Below are 25,407 nucleotides of genomic sequence, written 5' to 3'. Positions count from 1 at the left end.
GCACAGATTGCCTCACCAATGGCCCTGCTCTGCCTTGGATTTGACATCAGCTCTGATCACCCCTCAGGAGCTGGGCAGAGAGTGGGAATTCGGTGCCAGGTGCTCAGCATAACAAACCAAGCATAGCCAGGTAAGAGAAGCAAGTACAGTAAGCCACCTTCCCAGGCAAGCTGGCTTTTGCGCTAGCTAGACCATTAGCAATCTTCAATCCCTACACATCAGAAGTTAATCCTGCCTCAGGCAGCATTAACTTACACATTAGCTCTTTAATGTAACAGCGCAATGCTGGAAAAGAATCATCTGGTGCAAATATTTTCCCACATGACTCCGCTCACTTCCCCAATTACTACATTTCCTGTTCCCTTTTGAAGGGATCTTTTAGATGTAGCTTTACTTTGTGAGGTTGGGACTATCACAGCAATATCCCACAAAGGTGTTTCCATCCTGTGCTCAGTAACTCTGAGCCTGGTTTTTTGGTATCTCCAGCAACACTCACTCAGTGGTGCACAGGGAAAGGGTGGTGTGGCACACAGCCAAGGCTGCTACCAACCAAACTCCAAAAACTTGGAATATTCCTGTGAAAGGCCCTCCATGCAGTTTGCTATTAGCACTGAGGTCATCGTAAAGGTGCCTTATATTTGTGAAAACATGCACAGATCAAAGCATCCTGAATTTCAGGACAAGTAATGATTTATTAAAAAACACATACTAAATGACTAATATATAAACTATTCATAAACCAGCAAGGGAGCAGAAGTTTTACTGTTTTACTTGCAGACTCTTCATGCAAAAACTGCAAAACAAGTACTTAAAGAACAACATGGATTGATTTCAACTTGTGTATATTGAGCCAACTTCAATGGCTCTGGTTTTATATGCACAAATTCTGCGTTTATGAATAATAAATACTTTTTTCCCCTAGATAATCAGAAAGAGATTATATATCTTTTGCTGTCCTAAAAAAAGTCTATTTCATGAAGATACTATCTTAAAATAGTTAAGCCAACAGTCCTTTTAAATGATACATTTAGATAACACTTCCAGAAATATCATAAGGAAAAAAAAGCATTAATACAAATTAATGCAAGAGAGGCACTAGAATAAGAAAACCAAAATTGTCGTAAATAGGCTCCTGAAACTGTTTCTCAGGAAAGTCACTAATGAAATCCTTGGAGAGACCAGGCAATCTTTGGTTCAACAATTCAACTTCAGGTTCTTTTTTTTTTTTATCTGTTCACATTTTCAGATGTTCCCCCAAGGTGCCTCTGCTCTAAAAATACTTTTATGGTGAGACAAGTTCAAACACAACTTAAAAGAAATTGTATTTTATGTCATTTTGATAGGGTGAGGTTGTCACCTTATTGTTCAGCAATGTTCCTGGCAGATTGACTCTAAAGAACCAAGCGGGTGTTAAGCTGAAACAAAAATATCTAAGTCAAGGTGATAAAACCTCTTCTAGTTAAAGGACTGGGACATTCCTTTTTAGGTCTTCTAACCTGCCCACCAGTTGTTGGAGGCCTGTAAAATCCTTTTCCCATGCAACCCAATCTCCACCTAAACAGGGCACCCTCCTTCCAAGGCTGATTCCTGTATAAAACTCAGGTCCCCTTCCCCCAAAGCCCTTTCATGCGCTGCTCCCCTGACTTCAGAGCATACAAAACCCAAACTGCAGGTACCAGAGGAGAATATGGCCACTGGAACACAGAGCCAGGCCAGTATCCTCCCCACCACCACATATCCAGTTGATCCATCAACATGGCTATGAGTTACTTCGTCAGCAAGACTCCACCACTCCCCTCAGCAGATCAGCACACAGCCTGACCAACCTAAAGGACATGATTTCCCCATGGCCTCTGTAATTATGTTTCTTTAAACTATCTCATTATTAGCAGATAGGTTGATATTTCAGCAGAGAATAAGAGAATTAAGCACCTAGCATAACTCTTAGCTGTGATCTATGCACTGCTGAAAGGTAACTCCAGCACAGCGCCACAAGAACAGTCCATCCATCCCACAAAGTGTTCATGGCCTCCATTATCACTGGGATAATCTACGGCACTTTTAGTTTCAGAGTAATGTCCTTGTGTTGATGCCTTGCAATTTGATGGGATTTCCGTTCATTAGTAGTAATAAAAGAACCACTTTTTATTCATTAAATTATTCTAAGTGACAGAAAAAAAGCCCTTTCTTAAGACAAGCATATGCACAGCTGCATTTTTTCCTTATGCAGTTGGGATCACCCCTCTCAGCACATTAATATTGTATTAGAGAATGTAGATCACTTTTTCATTCTTAATTGGTACTTAAAAAATTCTCTCTAGTGAAAATACTGATTGATTTGGTGTTCAAATGAACTTGTTCGTTGCAACTGCAAATATCCTGAATACTAAGTAGTTTAAAATAACTTGTCATAGTAAAAAGATAGATTGACCGTGCATAGAAAAAAAAAAAGTGCTATTGAAATTAAAATTCTAACTTCATAGCTACTAAACAAATAACATTATAAAGAAAATCTGGAATAAGCCTGCCATAGTCATGTTCCATTTTTGTGCACTGCCAGGTCTGAGGAGTAAAAAAATTATGAAATTGCTAGAGAAAGCAGTCAAGCTATTATTGATAATGAAGTTATCATTATATTTGCTTTTTCATTTCTGAGTCTTTTCAGTTTTCATATTTGAAGTATTTTCTCTACATCCACAAGACCTACTATATTAAGTGCTTTTTTTTCAAAAAAAGGGCAAGAAAGAAAGTGCAGGGAATTCTGAACTGATCATGTTATCTAACACAATTTAATTTAAAAAAAAAGAAAACAAAGAAAGTTTGGCATGGGCAATGAGTGAAGAGCTGGTTGCATAAACCTACAGAGAAACTGGAAAATCCCACATTCTGCATCAGGTTTGGATGAAGTACACTGAGAAACAGCTCCACAGGCACCCTCAAAGGTGAGCATTAGAAGGAATATTCACAAAAATTACCTGAGGTTGATCTCCCCGTGCTGGTAGGGCACTGAAGATGCTGGGGGCAGCAGGAGGGCACAGAGAGTCTTGAAGCCACCCAGGAAAGCTGCAGCCTGGTCTCCTGCCAGGCTCTAACCCCCAAGAAAGGGGGACAAAGGTTTGACTGTCCAAAGAGGGTAGGAGACTATTAACACCTCTTTATGGGTTGGACCAGGAGCCCAGGGCAACTCCCAACACCTGCGAACAGGCTGTGGGGAAAATTGGCTTCAGCTGGCTGCTGCACACAGGTGTATCCTTTTACATTCCACAGTGCTGTGCTGTGGAGATGGAGCCATGCATCCTCATCTAAATGTCATGTATTAGCATAAAAGACAAAGCTTGTGATTTAATGGAGGTTCTCCGAAGACCCGAGTGAAAAGTTAAAAAGTTCATTAATACACTACAAACTTATGGTCCTTTTTGCTTTTGTTCAGTGTAATCTAATCCAATTTAGCTTTTACATACAGAGTTATCAAATTATTTGCCCAATAAAAGAATTTATAGCGTTTATTTAACAACTCTTGCAGGTTTTTAAAAAAATTCTGTGTCTTATTCAAAGTCTACTAAACCTGGAAAAAAAAACCCACATAACAATCAATGGTTTGTATATTACTGATTTTGTTTTCTCAGTATGAAGTGCCTTTAAAAAGTCTCTTTCAGACCATGCTGAGCCTGAAACCCCTGCTTTTTAAGTGAGCTTAAAACTGAAGATTCTACCTTTGAGAGCCTAGGTTAAATGTCAGTATTAAATTTTTATCTTCCTTTTGCAGTAATGAATTTATTCTTAATGCGGTTCATTGTTTTATTTTGTTTTTTCATTCCCTTTTCTGCTCAGGAGCATTGTTGATTGTTTCACCAGCAGTGGTCACAACTCAGGAGAAGAGGGTTTGGGCAAGTCAATTAACATTGCTGTAGAGCAGAGCCCAGGAGAGGAACGGACATATGGCCTGCAATGATGTGCAATTTGCTATTTTTTAATTTCTTAGTAAATAGAGTGAGCTAGAGGACATTCTTGGTCACATTAAGATGAAAGACCAACTACAGAGCTTTACTAATCTGGCCTCACTTAAAATTCATAGATGCTTTACATGTCAAGTAACCTAACCTCTTAAAAATGTACAGGAATGAGATTTTCAAAAATGGGATTCTTTTGCTATACCAAATATTTGCTTTCATTATACATTCATTAGACTCAGAGAAGTGCTAGAGGGCAGAATTTGGGCGAAGTGTTTAATGCTTATTAAAAAAATCCTTTGTTAGACACAAAAGTGTCCTAATAGGTCATCAAATGCATATCACTGAGTGACTACAGACTGACCCATGTTTATTTCCTCATATGCATCCAATCAATTTTTATAGCTGCTCTCAAATAGTCAATTAAGAGTTCTATTAATAGTAATGAATCCGCAGCTCCAGCAGGCAGGAAATATCTGCCAGCATTTCCTTGTTGATTTTTTACTTTTTCACTGTAAAACAGACAAGTGCTTTTGAAGAGATGTGCACTTGCAAACACAGGATTTATGGGGCACCAGCACAGGTCAGCATCCCACTCTGCAAAGCCACAGGCTGCCCTTCTGGCAGTGGATTGTAACAGGTCTCCCATGGCTCCATCTTGCCTTGAGAAGTCAAAAGGAAGCACACAGACACCAATTTCCCTTGAGTGCTGGGTGGAGAAAAGAGGATAAACTGTAGGAGCAGTGAACCAACACTTTTTTGTTACATTTCATGGACCGATAGAACAAGAACCAAAGAAGGGAATGAGTAGAGACAAAGCTGAACACATGAAGGTTCAGCTCAGAGCAGTCTGAAGACCTTCCACGTTTTAACAGGCCACCGCAAAAAGTTGCCACATTTTTCTGACCAGATGTACCCCATGGATGAATTGAGCACAGAGCAAGCAGGGCCTATCCAAAGCAGGTGTGCTGCAGGTATAAAGCAATGCTGTTGGCAGTATGGAATATGTCCTTTCCATTTTTCCATGGATGTAAACTCCCCTAACTTGGGCTGCATTAATTCCACACAGTGCCTTCTTTAATCCATATAAGCAGAATTGTGCTTTTTCTTCTCTAAGAGGGTAGTGAAGCACTGGAAGAGGTTGTCCAGGAAAGATGTGGATGCTCCTTGAGGAGCTCAAGGCCAGGTTGGACAGGGCTTTGAGCAACCTGGTTTAGTGAAAGGTGTCCCTAACTATGGCAAGAGGAACTAGATGATCTTTAAGATCCCTGCCAACATAAACCATTCAATAATTCTTCCCATGAAGCCTTTTTAACCAGCCAGCCAATCTCACTCTTTACATATGCACCCTCTTCCTCACAGTTTTACAAAAGACAGAAATAAAAAAAATCCAGGTTTTGACATTTTTGGCTTTCTTATCCTCTCTTTCTTCTTATGAAATTGCTCCTTCTCAGGAGTTAGCAAAGAAGGCCATTGATCAAAAAGCCACAACAGCAAGATAGAACATGACAGTGGTTCTGGCAGTTGGAATGTAAAATGAATCTGTCTGTCTTTAGCTGGCCAATTCAAAACCAGGTTAACAGTACCTGAAATTCATCACTATCTAATGTCTTTGTGAGATGAGACTGATGTCAGTTTAATTTAATAGGCCAGGCTGAAAAATGCGACAGTTCAATAATTGATTCATGAGTGGATTAGACATCACTGCCTCAGGGGTAGCAACATCCACCAAAGGGTGGGGATGATGGCTGGGGCACTAACAGCATTAGCTGCCTCCTCTTAGTCCAACCCCCAAGCCTTGCAGACACTCCAGCCTGTGCCTACCCCGCTGCAGAGGTGGGCAGACAGGGACACACCTTGGAAATAAAAGCCTAGCCCACATTTCCCGTCAGGAGAGCAAACGGGAAACTGGTGCTGTAGATGTGTGTAGTGTACACCCTGCTGGGAATACTCCAAGGACTACGAGGTACAGAGCTGTCAGCCAGGTGCTTGCTGCAAGGGCTGAAGTTCACTGAATAAATAAAGGGAGAAAAGGGGGATGAGAGTCTTTTCATCTCTTTCAAAGATGTTCTTGCTGACTTTCCTCATTCCAGACAGGTGCAGTCTCTTTCTTTATCGGAGACCTCTGATGGCAATCACCCTTGTGCTGCTGGTTCCACTTCCTTGTCTTTCACCCCACAGTCTCCTTTTCTTTCACAGTAGGTAGTAATGTGCCATCTATTCCAAAATATTTCCTAGTTAATGCTAAGAAGCCTCCAACAACTCCTTAATATAGTCTTCAACAGTCACACCCACGGCTGTCCTATCCTTGTATCTTTATAGATAATTAACAAACCACCTACTTATGGAAACAGTAATTTTTTTCAAAGAACCATATTTTATTTGCAGGCTCTGATCTGGAATATAGTAATTTTTCCAAAATATTTTTCTATTTTTCATTAAAATTGTAAGGATAGACATGAAAACTTATGCTGCACTACTTCACAGTATCAACATGAAAGATAAATTCACCTTTATGCGATATTTTTGTTAAAGCTTAATTAAAATTGTCAGAAAACAGTAGTTAATTAAATAAACATGGTGTCATTTATAGTTCTCCTTAATATGTTTAATTTGAACAGAAAAGCAAAGAAAATCCAACAGTTACAAAAATCCTTGCTATACATTGGTGCAAGGCAAGTGTTGTGGAGCTCTTGGCAATCTAAGAGTTGCCAAAAAACTTTCACCTTTGGAAAGCAGGTATTTTACATGGAAAATGGTCAGAAGCTTCAGGAATCTTACTGTTACTATCCATTTTTAAAAAGTCATTTCCAAGGTTTCCGTTACAGAATCACAGAATCTTTTGTGTTGGAAAAGGCCTCAAAGATCATCGAGTTCAACCTATGACCAAACACCACCTTGTCAGCCAGACCATGGCACTGAGTGCCACATCCAGTCTTTTCTTGAACACCCCCAGGGATGTGACTTCTTCACCTCCCTGGACAGTCTGTTCCAAAGTCTGACAACCCTTTCCAAGCACTCCTAACAACAGCTGCCAACACAGTTTTGGTTACAAGCAGCTGCCTTGTCCAGAGCACCTTAGAGCACCCTGTTTGGACATCAAGGATCCTACCTTAACCTATCATTGCTATTGCAATCAAAAAGGTAAAATGGCACTCTTAAAGTTTATTCTTCAGAGGCTATGAGGGTTTCTTACATAAATATAAACTTAATATAAGTGGATGAGAGACAGAGAAAAGAAGTGGAAGAAATTCATGAGCTTATTCTGATTTTTATTAAAGTAAGAGGAAAAAAAGTAATCAGACTTGGACAATCCTGAAGAATATAGTCTCAGTATACTCAAGATAACCAAAGTATAAAAATGATCCATAACCATTATAAAAACCCTATTCTCTTTTAAAATATGCCTAGCCATTATCTCAGTTCTTTCTTCCTGGAAACAAAGCTGGCATTAGACTCAAATATGGATTAAGCTTTAACATCAGACAAAGTATGAACAATAGTCATTCATTAACCCCTGCAGCTGTAATGAACCCAAGCATACCACATATTGATTACTGAACAGAAACTTCTAAATATACAAACCCAGAACCTGTGCTGGAAACAGCACAGAAACCACACAATAGGTGTGCATGCAAAAAAATTCACTAGTTTGCTCCACAAAGCAGGAGGTAAAGTGTTGTCATTTTAATTTCCATCATACTTTATTATAGACAATTATGACATACCTGTGTGCCCATAAATGAAGAGCTGCTATATCTAGACTTGGATTTACTGCCATAATTGAGCTAGAGCTCAATTTTAAAGCCACCAGGACTGTTACTATGATTTTACTGACCTCAGTGCTTACATTACATCAGTGCCTTAGGCTCAAGCCAGCTCAGGTTGCAACAAGTGGTTTGCAAACCTTTAGAAAATGACAATTCCTGCTCCCCAGAGCTCACAGTGTTAAGCCTAGCTAGGCAACATCATGAGGTTTAATGGCTTTTAGGCTCCAGTGATGTACTGTTCCTTTTAAACTTGCTGAACAATGTCTTGATGCCTCCCTCCTTGCACCTTTGGAGCACCTTTTGACAGGAACACGTTAAGTATTTCCTGCTGATCACGCTGTTCAAAGGAAAACGGTCTGTTTCCTAAAAAGTGTAAAAGCAAACCCAGGAGCTCAGGGGTTGGTTTGAGAAGGAAACCCTGAAATGTGGTGATCCGCCCTCTATTTAAACTGTAGGGGACAGATGTCATGGCTTGTAAATTGTCAGCATTTCACAGGAGTCCTCGGTGAAACTGTGAGATCATCAAGGTCAGGATTTGCCTTGAGACATTTTTTCTCAAGTTAAAATATGGACTGAACAGAGCTCAGGTAAAGGTATTTTACACCTATAATGGTAAAGAAAAATATTTGTGCTTGACAATACTTTGTCAAGAGCAGTGAAAGGTTGGGCTTCCCTCTTCCATGTACACACTGCTTATATTCTGAGCAAAGTACCAATCCAACCATTGTTTGTGGTTCTGAAGTCCTCCAGCTAAGTAGTGCTGGGTAGAAAGTGCAGACTAAGAAAGCTTTCATGGCACTTCTCCCCCTCCTTCACAAGTACAATTACACCACTTGGCACTGCTCAGGACTAAGAGTCAAACACTTGTAGAAATTTCTAAATTTCAACTTCCCTGTGAGGCCAATTTTTTTCTCATAACAACTGAATATTTACTACATTGTACTGCACACACGGAAGTCTAGTCAGGCAACAAGGACCTTTTTGTTGATGTCACACATTTCTACTTTCTCTCATGTGAATTTATACACTAAAATTAAATTAAATTCTACTTCTGTTGAAACTGAGTATACAGGAAATACACTTCAGATGAGAGGAGAGTTAAAAAATATATTAAAATGAAAAACACTGCAGAAAAGCTAAAAAAAAATCAGAATTATTTTACAAAACCAAATGGATAAAATATGGTCAGTAAAATCACAACAAAGTGATTCTGTAAAGGAAATATTTCCTGGTGCATTGGCCCCGTGTCAATGGCCCCATCTTGTGTCCCAGTTATTTTTAAAGCTGACTTTGCACAGTAAATAAGAATGGAGGTGGGGAAGAGAAAGGGATAAAAAAACCCATCAGACTCCTCTTAGGAAAATAAGACTTAATTAAAAAGTCTGCCATTGCTTTGCACTTAATTAGGACTAACACAGCTGTTAATAAGCTTCTGATTGATAGTAAACTTGATGTCTGCACAGAAAACTACTTACTTGGTTCAAAGATGCTGATAGTTTCATACAGAAAAAAGACTCTGTTTTGTAATTGTGCATAATGTTAATATTTGAAACATCCTTAAGGGTGATTGTACCTATTAAAATTTCATATGTGAAATGAGAAATAAATGAATTGGTGTTGCATTTTTAAAGGATCAGATTACTGTTGATTAAAGCTTTGTCTACACTTGAAATTTCCCAGTAGAACAGCTCTACTGGTGGTTGTAATAATAGGAGAACAAGCAGAGATAGGCTGCCAGCAACTGCTTTTAAAATTACAATGTCATACGGACCTGATCTTTAATGGGTTGTACAAGGCTGTGGTTATAATGTGGCTGTAGCACTTAATACTGCCAACCTAACTACTGCTACTGAGGGTGAAACAGGAAAAAAATGGAACAAAAAGCCAGTGTAGATGCAGTTGGGAAGTTAGTGCTTGTCAGTAGAGCTGAGGTACAGATTTGAGTATTTAGCCAGAATGCTTCCACAAATTCTCACCCTGCCTGAGAAATTAATATCAAACACTAATAAGTGAAGGGGAAGTTGAAGGACTAAGCAAGAGAGCAAAAGATGAGCAAAATAATTTTGAAGAGGAGGAAGGAAGCATTCGGGGATGGTAAACTTCATAGAAATAGCAGGGAAGAGAAACAGGCCTCTAGAGGAAAAAGAGAAATAGGAAAATCCCAGGCAATCTACTTTTAATTTTTCAATAGCACTTCTCCATGTAACAAATACAGAGAAGAGACTAAAATAAGCTCTGAGGGTTGAAAGGGAAACATAGAGAAAAGCCACATCAAAAGGAGAAACAAGAAAGGGATTTGTGGAAGAAAAAAAGAAATCTTTTGACAAATGAAAAAAAAATCGACTGCAGAAATGAAGGTATTGAAAAGGAGTGAAAAAAGGCATAAAGGCAAAAAAGAGGATAAGGAAGAAAAAGGAAAAATACATGGAGCTTACTGTAAGGGCTCTATTTTGTTTGACAAGAGGTTTAATTCTAGGAGTCACTGGCATAATGGAAGTTTCTTCTCCAGCATTTGGGAAGATGATGTTCTACTCTTCTACAGCTCCTTCACCAGCTCAACCATTTGGCCCCTTCCAACTGTTCCCATATCCACAAACATCCCATCCAGGCAACATGGCCTTTGAGATATTTCCAGCCTGTATTCTAATTCCTCATTCCCTTCTTTGCCTGACACAACTCACCTCTGCAAAGGGGACAGGTCACAGCCACAGATCTGACAGGCTGCTGCCTTCTCTCCTTCTGTCCCAGAGAGCTCCAGTGCTGCTCACCAAAACACACTGGCATGTCAAGACAGCACTGGGCATACGTGGGATTTACACAGGGTAATGCAGGGTGTACATCTGGTCTGTGGCAAAAAGCATGGGGAGTTGTGGGAACAGAATTTTACTGAGCCAATACAAAACAACATAAAAAATAAACCATGAACACACAGGAGAGGAGAAATCACAACAGGTGAGACCAAAATTAATTCTTTTGGGGATCCAATCACAAAATCTGTGCTCTAACCAAAATACCTTAAAATTGACAGAGATGGGAAATTATTTAACACCTCAGGATAGGAGAATAAACCCATGACAAGTAAATACCTCAACTCTCTAAGGGTAAATTATACTTACTCCGTTCTGTTAGTGCTGTAAAAATGACATAACCCTGTGATGTGAAGCAGTGCATTGTCAAGCTCCCCTTGGTTTGAAAGAGCAGTGGTGGTACAAAATGTCAGCATGTCTGCTGGGCTTCTGAAAATTTTGTCTCTGTTCCAAAAAAAGTGCACCTGATAACAGAACAGCAGCACTGGGCAACACTGTGCCCCAAGTTTACTGTGCAAGTGCAGTGATTGGGTAGGACTGCCAGATTTGCTAATGGTGCAGGTGCTGTGGTAATGGTGAGGCCAGGTGTGCCCTCCAAGTGACTTTCTCACTAAATAATAGAATGAGCAGTGTCACTTGCCAGTGAGGAGATTGTTATCCAGGCCACAGTCTGACCTACCATTTTGGTGTCATGAGAACCAGAAAGCAGCTGGGACTCGGTAAAAGGTTTGAATCACATCAAAGCTTGTGAGCTTTGTGATTATTAGAGTTCATAAGTGAAGTTGACTTTGCTACTGAGTGGGTGTGCAATAAAAAGAGAAAAAAAAGACAACTTTCTGCTTGAAGAGAAAATCTTAGTGAATTCTCTCAAAAATATAGAAATCTGTGTCTTATACTCACTGCATTTTGTAGAACATTCTTTTTTGCTCCTCAACAGACTTGACTTTGATCTGATCTGCAAAATAGAAACTAGATCAGTCCTCCAAAATTTGCCTGATTAAACATACAGCTGCATTCTTCAGTGAGAATGAGAGGGATATATTATACCCTTTCAATATTATATAAGGTCAAAAAGTTCTTTCTTAGTTTACTGTAAATAAAATCTCTCCAAGTGTTCACATATGTGCAGAAAAAGATTTTGGCCCTGTAATAGAAATATTTCACACATAAATAAAATCAAGGTGGTAATGACCGTAAGAGGAATGTCAATATTGTTTTGGAGATTTGAAAATATTTGAATAGGTGGTGTTTCTTCAAACTGATATCCTCAGCAAAATTTCTTGAATAAGCCATAAACCAGATTATATATATATTTAAGGAAATGTTTTCAACCAAAAGTGTGCATAATTTGCTCGTGCCATGTGCCACAATGCCAGTTGACTGGCAAGACCTGTCCATAGAGAGTGGCTTTTTCTTTAGAACGGTAAATCACATTGTAATTTACACTTACATATAACAAACCTAAGCCAAGTGGTAGCTCATCCTTTGAAAATGAAGATTAATTAACTTGTTAAGACCATTACTCTAACATCTGTTTTATTTAGAGTTTAATCAACACACCAGAAATTCAGCAGTGAGAACCACAGCAATTCCATTGTACTTTAAAAATCATCTCCTATTTGCCCAGTTTAAAATAAGTTCTGCTCAAAAATAAGCAATTGAAAGCAACCTAAAATAGCAGTAACAAATTCTACAGATTGAAGCACTGTGTTATAATGCCTCAAGCAAATTTATAAGCAATTTCCTAGAACATTCTCTGAGTGTAAAGCATGAAGTTATCAGGAATCCTTATTGCAGATTCTGGCCTCATCACACACACATTCCCCCCCACCCCCAATGTTTGTAACAAAAGTAAAGAAAGTAAAAGCAAGTAAAACACAATGAAATCGATTTGTGAAAGAAAAATGACTAGCTGGCATGGTGCCTATTAGTACAGAACAAATAAATTACATATATTTCAGACAATTCCATAATTTGTACTCTGACAAAAATACTATCAGCAGATGTCCTCTTACAGGTTAGGAGTTCACTCTGCTCTAAGATTTTCTTCAGTGTTAAAGGAAAGCTAAAGCTTTCTGATTAGAGGGTTCAGGGAAGTAAAGAGACAAAACACTTCAGGATATATTTGTTCATCTTTATATAGTTTGCTCATTTTGGCACAAGTAATAGTTGTGTACTCTTGAGTTGTTCAAAGTCAATGGATGTCCTATGATTTCTGTCTGACTGAGTGAGACAGAAGACTTTGGGAGGCTTTTATTTTCCATTTTCTGGGTGGAAGACACCAAGAACATGTCAAATTCTCCCTTTTCTTGGAAATACTTATTCTGCGTTGAATTTCATACAAGAGGTACTGATCTACCTTCAGGGGACTGCAATTTAAAAAAAAATTAAAGACTACAACATTATAAATGCACTAAATGAGTGGGAATAATACAGATATGAACCAAGTATCATAACAGAGAACAATTACAAAATACTATTCTAATGTAACTACTGTAATATAGATCATAAAATATGTGAAAATAAGATCATGCAGAAATAAGAGAATTATAACAGGTTACTTTAAATCTCTCCTACAGTACACAGAGACAAGCTTCTTGACTTTAAATTTTAAATCCAGTCTTTGAGACTAAACTTTTTTTTGCTTTAACAAATGTATACAACCATTTTCATTATTTTAATCTTCACTAACTAGGCTTCTTAATCAAAATGACAGATATTACCCCATCACAATATTCAAACACAATAGAAAATTATATCTTCATATTAAAAAAATGAGAGATGAAGATTTGTGTCTTCATATCTCACAAAAAATATATTCTTTGGTATCTCTGGTCTGTTTTGTGGTTAAAATTCAACTAAGACAGGATCAGCAGTCTTCATGGGATGAAGTTCAACTTTTACCGTTAGAGAGATAAATCTAGCAAAACAAAGCTAGCAAAACAGCTGAATATTCCTTGGTGAAGATCTTTAATTGACAAGAATCAGTGATTTAAATAATCATAATAGTGATTTATACCTAATGAGAAGGTAAGCCCTTTTCGTCAGTGCAGACAACTTCTTGACTTTCAAAAATGTCATTCTCTAAACACCCCTGCTATCTCAAATAATATTCAGTACTAACAGAGAAAGTAGTCTGATATTTTTAAAGCTTAAAATCCCACTCCTAAATACACAGTTAGAAACCCAAGTTTCTAAACACCCTGGTCATCTCAAACAAAAATACTGGTTCAAACATGAGAGGGAAAACAAATAAAATTGTACATTTACAGGAAAGTAAACCAAAGCAAGTCTTTCTGATGCTCAACTCGAACTGGCAGTTACAGTCACCACTCAGGAGAGCAACCTTGGAGTCATCAGTTTGGTGAGAAGGTGACTGAAGAGGGATATGACTGAGATTTCCCTTAGTAGTGAATGTGAGCTTTTCACCACATCCTGTACTTCTAGCAATAAGGGCCATCTGATGAATAGCGTAGAAGATCATTTTAAAACAGAAAAGACAAAAATATTTATTTACTCATTAAATAGTGCATTAAACAGCCATGGGCAGCTGCAGAGGCAGATGGCATCAGCATATTCAACAAGGAACCAGAGATACTTATTGACAACAGGGCCATCATGAATGCTAACAGGATTATGTTGGGATGTATCTTCTCACAACCTTAAGGATAATTTTGAATACTGGGGTACTAAATGAGAGAAAATATCCAGGCTTGGTGCTACATGGGAGGAAATAGCCAGGCTTTCATATTCTCCCTAAACAGCATCCTATCATCACTGTCAGAGGGAGCACTGACATAGATGATCTCACCCTGTAAGTAATTTCTTACCATCTAGGGTTTTTTCTATTTCGATATTACTTCCAGCTTAAAAGACCCATCACCATCTCTACTTCCTCAGGGACCATTTGCAAGAAAAAGTATTTTCAAGTGCTTCTGGGAAAGGAATTTTATCTCTTTCTGTAAAAATAAAAAGAAAACCCAAAGAGTTAGGGGATGACTGAGATTTTTCACTACCCCTGCTTCTCCATGTTTCTGTATCTATCCATGTTTCTTTTAGTTACTAAGCAAATAAATATGCCTAGATAACACTCCCATTTTATTGAGCCTAATCCATAATGGTTGGGGCAACAATCTACGGATACCAAAGGAACATTTCTTTTTAAACTGATTAGTCATCTGTCCTCTCAGCTCACATTAAATGATCTGAAATAATTTTGGGTTTACTTCATCAGCTATTCAGTAAAGCTGGCAATTATGTATCTGAATGTTTGGAAAGAAAGGCAAGCATATGTTGTATGCAAAGTTTATATACAACTCTGAAAATTAAAGTTGTCTTGTTACTTATTTTTAAGAGATAATATTTGGCATTAATACTATCAATCTTCTGACACTCTTAGAGCACTTCACCAAGAGCAGGCATGTATTTTTCTAATATTAATTAATGATATATAATTACTAGGTAGTTTATCTAGACTGTACAGACTAGTAAACTGCAACACAGGATATACATAATTATTTTTCTCAGGTCACACACTAGAACCAACAGAGGAAGGAAAGGAGGTCACAGATGAGACAGTTTCTAAAGCCTTTTCATCCATCTTATTAAACTGGCAATTCTCTTTTCAAACCATTTGTTTTCTGTTACATGAGGACTGGTATTTAGAAGGCATTTCCTTTGTTTGAAATAGAGAGCAAAGTCACTTATGCACCAAATGACCAAGGCATAAACACTCACAGCCATTAGAAAAGTGGGCTTGGATTATGCAAAACAACCTCATTTGCTGCACAAGCTGATTTACTTCTGCAATTATGACAACTGTGGGCATAACTGATGACACACATTTTAACTACCTCCTTTGCATGAACAATTATGTAGTTAAATGTGCAGTGTGCAGTGAATTGCACCCACAAAATCAGAGGCTGAGATTAGGCCTTTTTAAAAGATCTAGGCCTGACAGAGTGCCAGATAATTGTATACCCTACAAAAGAGAAGAGAGGGTGTTTATTTCCTCACAGTTTTTAAGAAAATGGGACCATTTAAGTTAATTATCTGTGTTGGCTCATTTGAACACCTGTTGGGTTTAATTCACCAGCACCTGGTGCCAACTGTGGGTAACAGGTCTGGGGGGTTACTAACTGATAGATTATGCTGTTCCTGTTTCTTTTTTTTTTTTTTTCCATTTCACCTTCTTTTTTTCCTCCTCAGTTTTTAGTAAGCAAACTTTAGAGGGATTCAAGACAAAAATGCAGAGATAATTAACTATTGCTGGAGAATGCAATAAATATTTTCTGCATGAACACATGTAACATACAAAGTTTGAAGCCTGATGAGCACCCATATTTATTCATCTTAGTGGCATATAATTTTAAAACACCAAGAAGTACAGGTTGAAACCATCATTTGCAAGAATTGTTCAATGTATTCGTCTGGAATATTTTAAATAGACATTTTAGGGGACAATAACTCAGTTATCAATTTGGGGGGAAAAATTATCTAACACCACGGAACTGTTAAATTCTTGATCTATTATCATTGGACATTCAGAATATGATAATCATTCCACTGAAAGAATTAAAATGTTGTATAGGTAAACAGAAGAACCTTCAAATTAATTATGATAAATGAAAAGAATAAATGGAAAGAATAAATGGAAGAATAAGATGCCTGAAAATAGTAAAATATACTTTGATATTATGGGGAAAGTTGGCAGAGGCAGAGAAAAGTCTTAATGCATACAGAGAAGTTTTAGAGTCTAAAAACAAACCCAATGTAACTATGGAATTAAAAAAAAAAAAAAAAAAAAAATTGACTCTGCTTCAAACTGCCCAGGACTGCCAGGGTGTGGAAGTGCAGGTGCACAAAAAGATCCAAATCCTGATAGCTGAGAAAATTTAAGGTGGAGAAGTGAGAGGTGTGAGCAGATTTCTTCTCAGAATCATTAGGCTTCCTTAGGGATCACAGTACTTCATTGAATCAAATTTCTCAAGTCCTCACATACTTTTGGAAATATGCTTAAATAATTTGCAGAACAGATACATAAGCATTTTGCTGAACTGGAGTTGTAACTCAGACACAAGAGGATTTGAGCTTTAGGCATTTGGCTTCCTTGTAAAAGTTGATCTGAAAAGAAACAAGAAATCTCACAAGCTGTAGACATAAATTTTGTATTTTAGGGTCTTCTTTTCCACTTCAGTCAAGCATACTCACATACCTGTAAATTTCACCAAAAATCACAGCGGTAACACAGAATTCTAAATCAGAGCTCACAATCCATGTGCTCAAAATTTCTTCTGACAGGAACAAAAAGCAATACAGGTAAAGAAAAAAAAAAAATCACCCTACTAACTGAAAGGGAACACCAACTTCCATTAAACCGGACCTAAGAAAATAGCAAATTTTCACGGTGAGAAGTGAAGAAAATTATGTAGAATACTCTTATAGTTAAAATATATCATAATCCATGCAATATATAGATATGAAAAATGAGTAGAGCATAGTTTTTAAATGTAGCTTAAAGTAATTGGAAATTATAGTATCAAACCAAAGTATATGTGTCCATAATAATATTTATTGCAAAATTAGATTTGCTCTATATTTCACAAATATTATACTCAGTGTATAAGTAAAGTACTCTGCAGATTATGCAGAAACAAATATAGTAGTAATACAATCTTTGTGTTTCTTAGGAACTTAAAAATATTCTACTATCTTGTCGTCTAGATGTCTCTCACTTTTTAGCAGTTATAAAAAGTTAAATGTATCTGGAAAAGTTTTAACTGGTACAGAGATCAGCATAATCAAAACTAGTAACAGGACTGCATTAATTAGTATTTCTGGTAAATAATTAATCATCAACCCTTTGCGTAGCCCCCGGCCAAAACTATATATGGTCTCAAACTGACAACACATAAACCTCCAGAGGTATTCACTAACTTGAATTGAGCTTGAGGTCATTTGTTTAGCTGTAAGAACATGGTAACTTTTAAATTAAAATTTTTATTGTTAAAGTATTGCTCTGGAATATAAAATTGCTGCACCTATGTTTGAAATGCCAGTTTTAATCATACAGAATGACTTGAGACTTCATAAATTTTTGGTACAGATGGTAGGGATTTCCTGGTGGGAGACTGTGGTGCCAAATGCATTTACTCCTATGCAGAAGCTCATATGTCACATGGCTCCAAGGGGTTAATTTTTTTACACGCAGAATTCTCTACATGATAATGCACTTTCATGTTCCCCATCTGGCTATTGTAAAACCACAGAGGCTGTGAAGGCACGAGCATGAAGTAGAAAGTGGTGTCCTGATTTTCAATGGTACTGAGTGTCTGCAACTCCTGCTGAAGTAAGGAGGGAGCCACAGGTGCTCCAGGGCTCTAAAAACCAGGTTATTATTGGGACAACTTTGGGGCTTTTCTTAAAGAACTTGACATAGTACCACCTATCACTCTAAGTCCCCATTTCTTCTTTTCACGCTCCTCTAAATGCCTAGAGTTTCTACTAGAAATGGAAAAACATTTAACACTGCAATCTGTAATAGATGTGAAAAACAGAAGCGTGATATGAGAATGCAAATAAAGCAACCAGGGGCTTCAGATGGAATGTGCAGATGGAATGTAGAAGGTAGGGAACAGAAGACTTTCCTTCACAGTCTGCTTATCAAAGCTGAAGAATTCTTTGCCACAAATACATTTTTATAGGAGTGAGTTGGGTGTGTGGTGCTTAGTTGCCAGTTGGGGTTAAACCATGACAGTCCTTTTTGGTACCCTGTGTGAGGCACAAAGTGTTGAGTGATAGAAAGCCCTGGCTCATCACCTACAGGAAAGGCTGAAGTATGAAGGCAAGATCACTGTCTGAAGCACTGCCTCATCCAGAAAATTTTCCCTTAAGGAAGCAGCTAAAACTGCTAAGAGTAGATCAGCTGTAGGTGCAAATGGCATCAGAGTATTTCCAGAAAACTCTGAGAAAACTTTCCAGAGCTCATTGCTGATGGTTTCTGACCCAAGGATGGCTGTAGGCCTCAGAGTGCATTCCCTGGCATGAGGGGATTCTCTCATCAGCCTATGATGCCCACCTCTCAGCATTTAGAAACCATTCAAACTTAATACAAATATCTAAAATATACTTCTGCATTGAAAGTAATCCTTAAAGTTGTTGCACATTCACTGTGTTAGTGCAAATGGAAGCTAGCTAATACAGGGTTGCATTTGTAGGTATTTTGTAGATAAGACAGTCAGACTGCTGCCTACTTCATAAATGAAGAAAAGTCTAGCAAATTAAAATCTACTGTGCCTGAAGTGTTGTGCAGTGTGGAGAGAAGGAATGGTTTACTACGAACTGTAGGAAGGTCTTGTTACATGCAATGATGTTCATATGGAAATTACTCTCAAGCTTCATGAATATACACAGTGAGAAATCATGGAATCACATGGATGGCAGTTTTCCATATCTTCATTTTCATGAAGCAAAGACACTTTGGTACTCATAGTATGACAGGGCAGAGCTAGACGAAAACTGCCTCATTTTTGAGGCCATTGTAGAGTTACATATTTGGTTGTGGCTATTCTCCAAGCCACAAGAATGCAATGAAACCTTGGGGAAAAAGCTTCCTGTGCAGCTCTGCGCAATTAGCAGGAAGGGAAAAAGCTGCAGCTAATCCAGAATCCAGCTAATCTCTTTTGTAGATGAAGGTGTGAGACAAAACCAGTACTCCATCTTGGACAGAGTGAGCTATTTATCCTCCCACACACCAGAATATTTTGCAATGATTCACAGGTATTTCTCTTGGTAAATGGTGGAGAAGCCAGATAGGGATGAAATCAGGGTTTGCTGTCATCAGTGGTATCTTTCAGTAGCAGCTACATCCGTTCTCTCTGCTTTAATTTCAACTACAAAATAGCACAAGTGCTCCATCAGGCAGCTGAAAGTTCCGTATTCTCACAGTGACAAGATCTGCAGCCCAGCCAGCAAGCTGGGAGCCCACAGGTTCCCTTCCAGCACTGCATTTCACTTGCCTTCAGAATGGCCTTGTAGCTCAAAGGTCTCTTCTTTTTTTTTAAATCAAAAAAAGATGAAAAAAAAGTTTTAACATTGAATTAATCACACCTGAGCCAAATCTATACTCCATATTACATCAAAACCTGTGGAAATCAGGTAAAGGTGGTCTGGGCAAGGAATACTCTGTAAAGCTCCCCTTAGTAAACAGGTCTATCAGCAGCCCATGAGATATAAGCAAAACATGGTAATGGATTTGGGAGCTCTGCATCAGACCCCTGACAAGTGTTATGTTGCTTAGACTGCATTTTTTAAAATTTTCCACCCTGCTGGGTTCTACTGAGGCAGTACTGCATCTTTCCATACCATAAGAGGTACAATAAAAGAGAAAGATTTTGCATCTCTTCAAAACCCACTGGAATCCACTGGTTATCAAGTAATTCATTAGCTGTGATTTGGTGAACAACATCAACTTTCAGAAGTAGTTTCAAATCTTGTTCTTCTAGGAACAAAACCCACAGCTTCAAACCTCTCATTTCTACTAACAACAAGACACATTTTCAACTGAGTGCTTTAATTCAGCAGAGATCTTTTTTCTTACAGTGCTATGAAATTAGTTCACAACATCATTTATGCCAATTTATTTTTAACATCAATTTCACTTTTAAGAAAACGTGTACTACTTAAAAGCTAAGAAAAATATCCCAACTATTATAGTGGTGGAATTCACTACAATGCAGTCAGCATTTATTCTGTGAGAGCATTGTATACTTACCAGGCTTGCTAACTGTTTCCCTGACCAAATTTTTGAAGCAGAGGCCTTCCCTTCTTATTAGTTCAAAAGCTTTTCTTCCAAGCTAGTTATAAAAGGTACAAGAAAATTAGGGTGAGTGAATGAACACATACTATTTTTCACTGGTGAGGCAAAAGCTATATATTATGGGATCACTCTGAAATCAAAAAATTGGCAGGACTGGGAAAACTTCAGAGAACTCTTCAAAACTGACTCAAGTTCTAAAAATGTGTCTCTCAGAGAGACTTAAAGGGAAAAGGTTATGAGGTTAAAAGGTGATTTAACCTTGGTCACCGGGTTTCCATAAAGGTAAAAAGTAATTGCTATGGGTATGGATTATATGGATCTTTAAAGCAGCAGCCAAAGGTTTACCAAGACACAACTGAAGTATGAGCTAGAAAACATTAAGCTGAACACATAGTGTATTTTGCTATTCCCTAATTCACCTATCCAAATCCCTTGGCTAACTGAAAGCCAACCTGCTGCCACTGTGTGCAGTATTTCTCTCACAGAAATACTGTCTACTGCCAACACTGTGTACTTATCAGTGCTTTTGAGTCCATGTCCAAGTAGTATCTTCCATCAAACAATTCAACAGTTCTGTACTAACAACCACTATATTGCAGTGATAAGAACCAACATTAATTCATAGCCCAATGTTTTTAGACTAGTGGGTTAAAAACAGTCACAAGAACTGAAACAACTGTTTTGCAAGACAAAACAGACCTCTCTCAATTTAGGCATTGTAGTCCCAAACAGCTGTCTTTCTAAAAAATTGGGTTTGGTTCAAACAAATATCATGGATGAAATACAAGAATTACTAGTTACTTTTATACTCTACCTTTTTAATATAAATCAGATTAGTCTTACATAGTAGGTGCTTGTATCCCTAAATCAAGTGTACTGATGTTCAGAACTCAGTTCTAAATTCTTAAAATCTATGAAAAGTGTTCAGTTCTCAGTCTAAGGTGCTATTTGCCATTAACAATAAATTAAAGCAACTGTGATTCATAGAAAAGTATAGAAGTGTAGAATATCCTTTTACTGTTCCAAAATACATATTTTTCAGAAAAAAAAAATAAAGCAGAAAATACCAGGAGAAAAACATCATAATTTTTAATTCTTCACTCTTTTATCTGGTATTTAGGTCTATCTCCTTTATTTATGTAGTGTGAATGTTGCCTTGTTTGGCCTCATTCTGACTTAGTTATCAGTAGAAATAGGACAATGAAAAAGCAAAGAAACGTCAGAAAAAAGTGAAGACCTACCCACAAGTGTCCATACTAAGAGTACATATGTTCATTAAATATAATAAATATGGTATCTGTATGTTCAATTAAATCTTTCTGTCTCATCTGCTTCCTTCACACTGATTGTGTTCTTCATGATATGGAAACAAATTAAAAAGGAAATATATATTAAACAATAAATAAATATATTCCTTTTAAAAAATGGTTTCAATATCACATACTTGGTATTTGGGTTTTCTGACTATGTACTAACAGGAGTATTAACCACAAACATCATCTCTAAAGGATTATTAGAGAATATACTTTGAAAGTAAGCATTGATCTGTGTTTTACTAATCACATAGAATGGAAAACCATATAATGTTGTCTGTGTTTTCAATCAAAACTAACAAAGATAGATTAAATTCCTAATAGATTTTGCATCCTATTATTCATGCCTAACTGGCTCACAAAAATTACATAGCAAATACTTTTGAGAAACTAATATGCCTTTTTGTGGCCATTTAAAACAAACAAACAAAAAAAAAGAAGCTAACTTCATCAAATGAATAATTTTTTTAGTTCTATTCCCAAAACACAGAAGTAGGTACTGAAAAATGTAATTGTCACATCCTGGTGAAGGATGCCTGTCACTTTATATCAGAGTAAAATACTGGGTTGTTTCATTCACATGGTTTTAATTTTTAAGGTAAAACATAAAATTAATATTTTGGTGCATTTTCCCCAAAACTTTTAATCTCAAGATGTCTTTGACAAAAATTACTGGTTTATTTTATCCCCTGGTTCTTCTTTGCAATCTCTCTCAGAACTTAAATCCACATGGAACTCAATTTAAAGAGCAGAAAAGGGGCAGAATGCATTCATTTCAGGACATGATACTCTGAGTATTAGCTGCTGACAATGCCCATTATTTTGCTATGCACAGATAGGACTAAATTCTCTCCAGACTAAGCCACCAACAGGAAACAGATAACTTTAGCTAAAGATATCAAGTTAAGTAGGTGAAACATATCACATGGCATCTCAAAAATCTCTGAAGAAATTTTCTGTGCCTTTAGAAAGGAGCAAGACTTGCCACATTTTCTTAATGGGTTTCTTATTGCTGTAAAGCAGGAAGTAATTTATTAGGCATCCCAGGCTGCTTCAGCTGCACAAAGGTTTTTGAGAAATACTGTGGGGGCCAGAGCCTCTAAGCACACCTGGAAGAATGAGCAGGAAATCCAATAGTGCAGATTGCCCAGGAAAAAGCAGCCCCTGACCCTTCCCTATTAGACAGCAGCACATGGGCCACACTCTCAGAGCATGACAGGCAGCAGGACTCTTGCTGCTCTAATCCTTCAATGTGCTGACACACTTTTGTATTTTAATGGATTTTCTTTTTGCTGGTTACTATTGTGGAAGCTTCTATTAGTATATGTGAAGATAGAAGTGAAATGGTAAGTGGAGAGTACATCTTAAAGTGCATGTGAAAATCCACCAGGCGGGTTTGTTTGCCACACCATGCAGAGGCAACTCTGTGCATTAACAGAGTTCTTGGGTCACCTCAGGGCTTGTGTTCCCCATGTAGGTACAGACAGAGCCTGTGGGGACAATAACACCCCAGCTACCAGGAGGAACTTTCCATCTTCATGGCCAAGGGAGCCAGGAATTTAGCAGGGAAGCATTAGCTGGAGACTGGAAGGGTCAAAGTGGCCATGGTAGCAATAATGCCTTTAACAGTTTCCTTAAGCGCATTAGAGGAGCACCAGGAGCACAAGCTATTAGTCAGGGTGAGAAGAAAAGCAATTTGCAAAAGCAGAATTAAAATCAGAAGATGATCTTATGGCTTTTGTATTACTGTTTTCAAATTAAGCAATAAAAAGGAGTGTGAATTGCATGCTATTAATTCATACACGGTGTTTTCATTCTTGGGTAGTCAACACAACAAGGGGTGAATTAATGTTACTTTGTTCTGACACTGTTGTGATTACAAAATGCTAATTTTAAGAAATATTTATATTGCTAATTAAGGAAGAAGGTCAGAAGTTCTAAACTCCAGCTGCAATCAACACAGTTCACTGCTCTGAATTTTACAAGTTCTGAGCTGTGAATTGTGCTGATTGCAGGCACAGCTCTGGATTCCTATTAGCCAGTCAAACCACCCCAGTTCTACCAAACATTTTATAACATATTCTATTATGTTGTACAAATCCTACCGCTATGATGCAGACATTAATATCATGAAGTGCAACAATAAAACTCATTCTGTATCAGCATAAATAGTATACATGGATTTTAGAAGTTAAAAAATGAATAAAAAGAAAGGCAATAAAGCTATGAGCACTTCATCATAGCAACATGAGAAGAAAAGTCTCATGTCTGTAATTGTACAGAAAAGAAACTGAGGAACCAAAATAAAGTGAAAAGAAAAATCAAACTAAGACAATCCAGAAAACAGGCTATCAAACGGTGTCTGTGTCCTCATGTCCTTGTACAAAGCCTAAAGTTACAAAAGAACTCAGCTAGATGCAACAAAATCAAAACAATCACAGAACAGAAATAATAAAGAATGAAATGGTGGTGGTCTTTTAAAACACCAGCATTAAAACATTATCTGGTGGCAACTAAGAGAAGAAAAACACAAAGTGGGGAGAAAAAACATGCAAATGCTTCAAGAAAGAAAAACATCCCTGAATAAAACGTGACATTTTAGTTGTATCATATGCACAGTAATTTACAAACTTTGCAACAATTCATTTTCAATTACTGGGGTAGCTTTTTATATTTTTTAGCTAGTATAGGCAGGTTGAGATTTTTGCAAGGAGGGATACCTATTTCGTAACTAAGACAAATGCTATAAATGATGAAAGACTTCGATGTTAATGTTCATGCACTCTCACAAATGTAAACTTTCATTTCTTCTTCTTATACCAGCAAACAAATAAACTTTTAAGAGACACAGTTAACCTGTACAGGGAGACCTGGCAGCCCTGGAACATCTCAGTTACAGAGTTAGCACAGTCAGAGTTGGAGAGGAAAAGCCTTCACCCTGATTGCACAGTTTGTAAAATCCACTTTGGGATTTGACCAATAATCTGTAAATCAATTACTCAGTCCTCAAGTATAGATCCTGACAACAATGAAAAAGACAGGCCTAAACTCTCAGTTTGATTTTATGGCGTTTCACTGCAATATTCTGTTATTTCAGGATTACTTAGTGGTCCATAAATCAAATACTCAATTTTTAATACTGAACTGTATCCTTTACCTCATTTTGCATAGAAATTTTTATTGTTTGCATACAAGCAATTATAAAAGCTCGGTCTTTGGTAAAGATTTAGCACACAGGCTTATTTTTTATTTCAGTGCAAAATTGTAAGTACTTGTATTATAAATGGGTCTGTACATTTTATATTACTTTTACAAGCTACTTACAGCATGTACATAATGACACCTGTGCTCCAAATGTCACACTGTTGGCTGTAGTCACAGGCACTGATAACTTCATGGGCTGCCAACCAAGCAGAAAAAATAGTATTAATAATAGAAAAAAAAAAACTTTTAAATGCTTAAACACAAAGCATGAAGAATGTGCTGATGTGGTATAATTTATTCCCATATGTAAAGAGGAACCAACAGCAGATGTTTAAATGAATAATGTACAGGCCTTAACAATTCATGCTGATGTGTCCTCACTTTTATCATTTAGCTGTTAAGGGGGTGGTGACATTGTGACATTAGCTGTGTGATTAAACTTAGTACTCTTTTTCCCCACAGTAAGTTATTAAAGCAGCATTCATAACACACTGACTAAAAGTATTGCAAGACATCACACGAACTTGGTTTTCTCCCAGACATAAG

At 37.4% G+C, this 25,407-nt stretch overlaps 2 long non-coding RNA genes across 2 annotated transcripts in view; both read right to left on the bottom strand.

Moving 5' to 3' along the window:
* Nucleotides 1-10,555, bottom strand: part of LOC146436698 (uncharacterized) — a 243,495-nt gene extending 232,940 nt beyond the window's left edge. The window contains exon 1 of the long non-coding RNA XR_014852758.1: nt 10,402-10,555. This is a non-coding gene — a long non-coding RNA (uncharacterized LOC146436698). The remainder of the gene's footprint in view (nt 1-10,401) is intronic.
* An 872-nt stretch (nt 10,556-11,427) lies between these two features.
* LOC146436697 (uncharacterized) lies at nt 11,428-25,063 on the bottom strand. The gene is made up of 3 exons (XR_014852928.1): nt 24,982-25,063; nt 13,798-13,987; nt 11,428-11,482 (listed from the first exon to the last, which is right to left on the bottom strand). It is a non-coding gene; the product is annotated as an uncharacterized LOC146436697 (long non-coding RNA).
* Between the last annotated feature and the right edge of the window lie 344 nt (nt 25,064-25,407).

This window comes from Lichenostomus cassidix, chromosome 5, assembly GCF_008360975.1.
Source record: "Lichenostomus cassidix isolate B80296 chromosome 5, HeHo_3.0, whole genome shotgun sequence".
Classification (NCBI taxonomy): Eukaryota; Metazoa; Chordata; class Aves; order Passeriformes; family Meliphagidae; genus Lichenostomus; species Lichenostomus cassidix.
This window is presented reverse-complemented; position numbering and strand designations above follow the sequence as displayed.